The following is an 8334-nucleotide window of genomic DNA, read 5'->3' as shown; positions in this document are numbered from 1 at the left end:
TCCTTCCGAGGAGTGGCTGGTGGGTTTGAATCGCCAGCCGTCTGGTTAGCAGGCAAGTGTCTTAGCCACTATGCTACCAGAGATACTGCCTCGGAAACCCAAGGAGGGGTTGCTATGAGTCAGGTCTGACTCGACAGCACATTAACAACAGCAACAACTAGAATTCTAGGGGATTTAGATTTTCTGGAGTCTATCCATAACATAGCACTTAGCGTAAACAAGTACTTAGTTTTGACATTTCTTTATTCTATTGGCCAGAAATTGTTTTTTTATGATCTGTTTGTAATCTATCTAAATATTTTAACCCATCATGTTTAGGTAAGCAGATGATGACGCTTCTTCCTTGGACCTTATGTAAGGATCAGGAGCAAGAATCTTTGAATTCCAAACACCCATTTGCTGTTTATTTACTGTAAAATTGCTTCTGCAGAGTGGATATACAAAGCAAGAAAACAGGAAAGAATCACTTGAATATAAGTGTTGTCAGTGTGCTTAGTTTCCAAGACTGTTGGCTGGCTCCCATGGATAGCCCCCACCCTCTAAAGTGTCAGGGCCTGGAAGGGGAACTGAGGTAATGCAGATCCTTGTCGTTGGCCACCAGGCACTCTGACAGCATATGCATTCTCGTAGGCCTGTGTTCTTCCAAGTTTGGGAAATCAGAGAGGTCAGTGCAGAATTCTGAGGAATCACACACTTAGAGTGCCTCTTGACTATGGCATTAAGCATGTTTTGGGTCAAAGCAAAGATCATACACTAGGAGAAAGTCTAAGGGGCAGTTCAGTCCATCCAAGTCTGAGTTATTCTAAGTCTCCCAGAAGGAGGAGAGTCAGGAAATATCCTTGCATGCAGAACTCTGAACAGCTATTCCCCTTCAGCTCCTGGGAGGACTTAACCTATATGTTTCCCCAATCCCTGTCAAAGTAATCTTGGTTACTGTAGATACACCCTTCAAACCTCACCCCTCCCCTCTTTGAAATAAAAAAAAGTAGAGAGGGAGTTGAGCTAACGCTGAAATCCTTGTCAAAGGGCTTTGCCAGTCCTGGAAAGGAGAGGTGGGACCAGGACAGAAAGTGAGCTGTGCTGAGTTTGGGGATGAGAGAGAAGATGGTTGATTGACTGATTCTCTGCCCACCAGGCCCACAGTGGTCTGTGGAGATACTAGCACTGCCCAGTGTTCTGGTCATCTATTGCTGCAACATGAACCACTCCAAAACTTTTGATTCATAACAACTTTTTTTTTTTTTTTTTTTTAAATCTCCTATGTTTCTGTGGGTTAACTGGGCACAGATGGGCAGTTCATGGGGTCTTCCACTTGGCTATAGTAAAATATCAGATGGAACTGCTGTCATCCTAAGGTTCAAGTGAGCTGGACATTCAAAATAGACCATTCACATGTTTAGAAGTGGATGCTGGCTATTGGTTGGGAGCTCCACTGGGACTGTACATCTCAGCATCTACATGTCCCTCTTCATGTGACTGAGTTCCCAAGAACGAGTATCCCAAGAGACACAGGCACAAGCTGAACAAGTCCAGAATGTCACTTCTTCTGCATTCTGTTGGTCAAAGGAATTCACTAAGGTCCGCCTAGATTCAAAGGGAGGGGATGAGACTCTACTTCTTGATGCAAGGAGCAGTATGCCTGTAATGTAAAGGAAGAAACAGATGGAGGCCATATTTGCCTATGTACCACTTCCTGCCAAGGAAGAATTAATTGATGCCTTAGAATGTGGTGTTGGCAAAAAATACCGAGAATACCACAGACTTCCAGAAGAATGAACAAATCTGTCTTGGAAGAAGTGTGGCCAGAGTGCTCCTTAGAAGTCAGAATGACGAGACTTCATCTCGTGTACTTTGGTCATGTCGGAAGGGACCAGTCTTTGGAGAAGAATATCACACTTGGTAAAGTAGAGTGTCAGCAAAAAAGGGGGAAGATCCTCAACAAGATGGGTTGACACAGTGGCTTCAACGATGGGCTCATGCATAACAAGGATTGTGAGGATGGTGCACAACCGGGCAGTGTTTCCTTCTGTTGTACATAGAGTTGCTATGAGTTGGAGCCAACTTGATGGCACTGAACAACAACAACAAAATACTGAATACAGTTCAGCTAGAGAAAGACAGTGGTGGGCCTGGAATGTGTGTAATGGAATAAAACGAGTGGTTATTAAATGCTTAGTATGCATCAACACCTTTGCATACATTATTACCTTTAATCTTGATAACAATACTATAAAGTAGTATATCAGATTGAATTTTTGGCCCCAATTCTTCACTGATCCCTGAATCTATGCCCTGTGCAATGCAACCTTTCAATGCCTCTTACATGGCAAGTACACAGGGGTCCCTACATCTTGACATTTGGCTGGGCCAGATGTTTTTCCCATGGTATATTAGTAGATGATGTGCAAACAGGGATTTGAAATCTGCTTGTATGGTTGAGCATGCTTTCTGTCACTTCTGTTTTTTCCATGACAGGCTCCTTTTGCGTATGGCTGCTTCTTCTACCTGGATCCCAGAATGAGACACGTGGGGTAGACCAGAGCAAGCTAGACTCAGCTTGAGACAGAGATATTCAACCGAGCCCAGACTAGGTCAGCCAATTTCCAGCTAGCTGATGGATGAAAAATAAATGCTTATTTTTGAATGCTACCGAGGTTCTGTGTTGTTTGTAATAATTGACTAACACAGTAGGCATTATTAGCCCCATTGTTTTCCCCTGAGCAGTTAATTTACTTAGTTTGGGTCCTAAAACTAATAGATGGGGCCCATTTTTGAAACCAGCTCTGCTTAATCCACCACCTCACACTGGACTTGCTACCCAAGTACTATATGAAGTGTGTTAAGATGGGTGTGGCGAAGCTCTCTACTGCCAGAATGGATAGCATGGTATGGGGAGTTGGAAGAGGCAAGCATCTAGGTCACTAAGAGGGAAGGCCCCTCTCTGCATTTTTTTCCCTAGGAGGTTCTTAGAGACTGCTAAGAAACTTCATCTTGTAGTGTGTGGGGGTTGGGGGAGGAGGTTGCTATACTGAGTTTGCTTTCTCTGTTTCCTGAGTTTCCATTGAAGAGATGAACAGCTGAGGAGGGAGGGCCCATCTACAGAGCTCAAGCATAAAAGATGGCATTTTGACTTGACTGGCTTCTGTAGTTAGACAAAGAAGTCATAAGACCCAGGAAGGGAGTTGTCTTATAGAGATTATTAACTCCAATTGCAATTGTGTGTGTGTGTATGCATGTGTGCATGAGGGATATTGGGACTCTGTACCCTGAAGCTGTGACTTTGATGCTCTTCCCAATGAGAACAAACAGGGAACTTAGCATTCATCTAAGGCTTAGCTTTTGATATTGGCACACATTGAAACTCTCTTCCACGACACATGCTTGCTCACTCAATGGACAATATATTTGAATAAATCTATTTTATGAGTGAAAAACAAAAGCTGGATTCAATAAGAAGCAAACCTGAGGCCCAGTTCTTGTCCTTCAGCCCTTCCTAGCTACTTTGGTTCTGAGTGAATTCCTTATTGTTTTTAGGTGCCATGGAGTCAGCTTGGACTCACAGGGATCCCATATACAACAGAATGAAGCACTGCCCAGTCCTGTGCCATCCTCACAATCCTTGCTATAGTCCCAAGGAGGGGTTGCTATGAGTTGGATCTGACTCGATGGCAGTGAGTTTGTTTTTTTGGTTTGGAAATGGATAAACATTGGCCAATTCTTTTTGATACAGTGATTCTGTGTATTCCTTCCATCTTCTTTTGATGTTTCCTACATCATTCATTATTTTGCCTACAGTCTCGATATTGCAACTTGAGGCCTGAATTTTTTCTTCAGTTCTTTCAGTTTGAGAAATGCTGAACATTTTCTTCCCTTTTGGTTTTCTAACTCCAGGTCTTTGCACATTTAATTACTATAATTGATTTTGTCTTCTAGAGCTGCTCTTTGAAGTCTTCTGTTCAGCTCCTTTGTTTTGTCATGTTTTTCATTTGCTTTAGCCACTTTCCATTCAAAAGCAAGTGTCAGAATCTTTTCTGACATCCATTCTCATCTCTTATTCCTTTCCTGTCTTTTTAATGACCTTTTGTTTTTGTCACTTATGATGTTCTTGATGCTATCCCACAACTCATCTGGTTTTCAGTCACTGGTGTTCAATGTGTCAAATCTATTCTTTAGATAGTCTCTAAATTCAGGTGGGTTATAATCAAGGTCATATTTTGGCTCTGTATTTGGTTGTGAGTATAGTCTCATTTTTCTATCCATACCTGATTATCTTGCCTGTTTACCTGTGTTTATCCATTCATCTGTTGATGTGCACTTAGGTTGTTTCCATTTCTTCACTATTGTGAATAATAAATGCTGTGATGAAAATGGTTGTGCATTTATCTATGCATGTCCTGGCTCTCACTTCTTTAAGATATATACCTAGTATTGGGGTTGCTGGATCAAATGCTGTTTCTATTTCTAACTTTTTTCAGGAAGTGTGATACTACTTTCCACAGTGATTGCAACATTTCCTAGTAGCACAAGCAGAGTTTGAGAGTTCCAATCTCTCACACCCTTGCCAGCATTCATTATTTTCTGTCTTGTAGAACTTTGCTCTTATTGCTGGGGTGAGATGATCTCACATTGTTGTTTTGATTTGCATCTCTCTATTGGTTAATGAAGGAGCTCCGGTGGCATAGTGCCTAAGACATTTATTTGACTGCTAATCAGAAGGCTGTGGTTCATATACACCAGCCACTCCTCAGAAGGAAGGTTGAGCAATCTACTGTAGCGATACTGCCTCGGAAACCCAAGGAGGGGTTGCTGTGAGTCAAATTGACTCGACAGCAGTTGGTTTGGTTTTTTGGTAATGGCTAACAAGCATGAATATATGTCTGTTATGTTTGTTGGTCACCTGAAGTTCTTTTTTGGTAAAGTGTCTGTTCCCCCTCCATTCAAAAGCCCATTTTTTCAATTGGATTATTTACCTTTTTGATGTTTAGGTGTTGAAGGTTTCTATAAATTTTATAGGGAAGTCCCTAGTTGGATATGTCATTGCCAAATATTTTTCCCCAATCTGTAGGTTCTCTTTTGGAGAAGTCTTTTGATGCACATAAGAGTTTAATTTTTAGACGGCCACAGTCATTTAGTTTATCTTTTGTTGTTTGTGTGTTTTTGGCTATATTTGATAGTCTACTTATGCCATAAATTAGAGGCCTTACTTTTGCCCCTATCCTTTCTTTGATGCTCTTTATAGTTTTAGGTTTTACAATTAGGTTACATCTAGTTTTGCCGGCATCATTTGTTGAAGACACTATCTCTTCCCCATTTAATAGATTTTTGGCTCTTTGTCAAAGATAAGCTTTCTTTGAGAAAGGATAAGGGATGGATCTATTTTGGGGTCTCAATTCTGTTACACTGGTCTGTGTCTGTCATTGGATGAATATCCGGCTGTTTTGACTACCTTGGCTTTATAGTAGGTTTTGAAATTGGGGAGTGTGAGACTTCCTTCTTTGTTGTTCTTCTTCAGTAGTGCTTTACTTATCTGAAGTCTCCTTCCTTCCCATATAAAATGAGTGATTGGTTTTTCCATGTCCTTAAAAAATGTTGATGGAATCTGTATCAGAACTGCATTATATCTATAGATTGCTTTGGGTGGCATTGACATTGTCACAATGTTCAGTCTTATTATCCATGAGCATGTTATATTCTTCCATTTTTGTTTGTCTCTTTTAGTTTATTGTAGTATTATAGTAGTTTTGTACTTTTCTTTGTATAGCTCTTTTGTGTCTCTAGTAAGATTTATTCCTAAGTTTTAAAAAAATCTTTTTGGTAGCTCTTATAAATGGTATTATTTTCCTTATTTGCTTCTCAGAGATCTCTTTTTGATGTGGAGGAATCATACTGATTTTTGTATATTGATCTTGTACCCTGCCATTTTGCTGAACTTTTCAATTAGTTTCACTAGTTCTCTTGCTGAGTCTCCAGGATTTTCTATGTATAGGATCATACCATCTGCAAACAGGGATACTTTTGCTTCCCCTGTAACAAATTGGATGCCTTTTATTTCCCTTTCTTGCCTTATTACCTTGGCTAGGACTTCTAATACTAGGTTGAATAGAAGTGGTGATAGAGGGGTTCCTGTTCAAAAATGAGAATGCTTTCAGTCTTTGTACATTGAGAATAACGTTGGCCATCGTTTTTGCATACATATATTTAATTATGTTGAGGAACTTCCCTTCTTTTAGTATTTTACTTAAAGTTTATCACAAGTGGAGGTTGGATTTTATCAAATGCCTTTTCTATTTTGATTTCTACAACCATGTTGTTCTTTTGCTTTGTTTTATTTATGTGGTGGATTACATTGATTGTTTTTCTAATGTTGAACCATCCTTGCATACCTAGTATGAATCTCACTTGGTCATGTTGTATTATTTTTTTGATATAGTGTTGGATTCTATTGGCTTTGATTTTGTTGACAATATGTCCATATATGTTCATGATGGATTCTGGTCTGTAATTTTCTTTTTTTGTGGTGTCTTTTTCTGGCTTTTGTATCAGGGTTACGCTTGCTTCATAAAATGGATCTAGGAGTATACCATTCTTTTCTGGAATAGTTTAGTAGAATTGGTGTCAGCTGTTCTCTGAATGTTTAGTAGAATTCTCCAGTGAAGTGGTATGGGGGACTTTATTTTGCTGCTTTTTTTCTAATTACTGGAGTACTGAGTTAAAATACTGATTTTGGTTCCTCTTTTTTGATGTATGCATTTATTGGTGTAAATTGACCTCTGAGTATTGCTTTAGCTGTTTCCCAAAAGTTGGTATGTTGTATTTCATCTTGTTTGCTTTTAGGAATTTTTTTTTTTGTTTTACATTTTATTTCTTTTGTTATTCTGAATTTTTTTGTTCAGGTATTATTTAGTTTCCATATATTGCATTTTTTTTTTTTTTTTTTGCTGATCTTCTTATTATTGATTTCTAATTTTACAGCATTGTGATCCAAAAAGGTGCTTTGTAATATTTTGATGTTTTAAAATTTATTGAAGGAGCTAGTGGTGTACTGGGTAAGAAATTTGGCTGCTAACCATAAAGTCAGAGATTCAAACGCACCAGTTGCTCCACAGGATGAAGATGAGGCAATCTAGTTCTGTAAAGATTTACAATCGTGGAAACCCAGTGGGGGTCACTGTGAGTTGTAAGTAACTCGATGTCAATGGATTTTTGGGCTAAATTTATTGAGGCTTGCTTTGTTGCCTAAAGTATGGTCTATTCTGGAGAATGATCCATCTACACTGGAAAAGAATATCTACTGTGTTTTTGTTGAGTGGTTGTTGTTGTTGTTGTTAGGGGCCATCGAGTCAGACCTGACACATAGTGACCGCTCCTTGGGTTTCCGAGGCAGTATCACTATGGAAGTAGATTGTTCAACCTTCCTCCTGAGGAATGGCTGGTGGGTTTGAACTGCCAGCCTTCTGGTTAGCAGTCAAGTGCCTTAGGCACTATGCTCCCAGGGCTCCCTTGTTGGGTGGAGTGTTCTCTTTATGTCTATGAGATCAAATTTGTTAATTGTATTTTTGAGATCTTTTGTATCCTTGTTGAGTTTTTTTCTAGTTGTTCTGTCCTTCATTGAAAGTGGTATGTTAAAATCTTCTACTACTGCTGTGGAGATTATTTCTCTTTTCAATTCTGCCAGTGTTTGCTTTATGCGTTTTAGGGCTCTTACATTTGGCGCATAGATTTTTATTATTGTTATGTCCTCCTGCTGGATCGAGCCTTTTATAATACCCTTTCATAATACCCTTCCTTCTCCCTAATGCCTATTTTTGCCTTGAAGTCTGTTTTATTAGAAATTAATATTGTCTGGTTCCTGTTCAAAAATGAGAATGATGTGTGCTACTCCTGCTCTTTTACAATTCCCATTAGGTGATATTTTTTTCTCATTATTTTACTTTTTTTAAAAATTTATTTTTATTGTGACTTGGGTGAAGATTTACAGAGCAAATTCACTTTCCATACAACAGTTCACATATACTTTGTCTCATGTCATAGACCACAGTTTATCACAATGCAACAGCTCCCCTCCCACTTCCTCCCCATAGTTACCTCTTCCCAGTGTCCATCCCTCCATACACTCCTGTCCCCTGGGCTGTCTCCCTGTGCATAAGCAGACCTTCTTTCTCCCATGATTGTTCTCTCCAAGGCATTTATCTACTTGAGGTAAATGTTTAACTCACATGCGTGTACTTTGTTTGGCTGGAAACCACAGGTGTGGGTTCAATTCCAGACCTGAAGGACAGCTAGGGGCCATAGTCTCAGTGGTTCCACCAGGCTCTATCGAACCAGCAAACCTGG

The sequence above is a fragment of the Orycteropus afer genome, unplaced genomic scaffold (assembly GCF_000298275.1).
Source record: "Orycteropus afer afer isolate SDZICR_OR568_19922 unplaced genomic scaffold, OryAfe1.0 scaffold00065, whole genome shotgun sequence".
NCBI classification, from domain to species: Eukaryota; Metazoa; Chordata; class Mammalia; order Tubulidentata; family Orycteropodidae; genus Orycteropus; species Orycteropus afer.
This window is presented reverse-complemented; position numbering follows the sequence as displayed.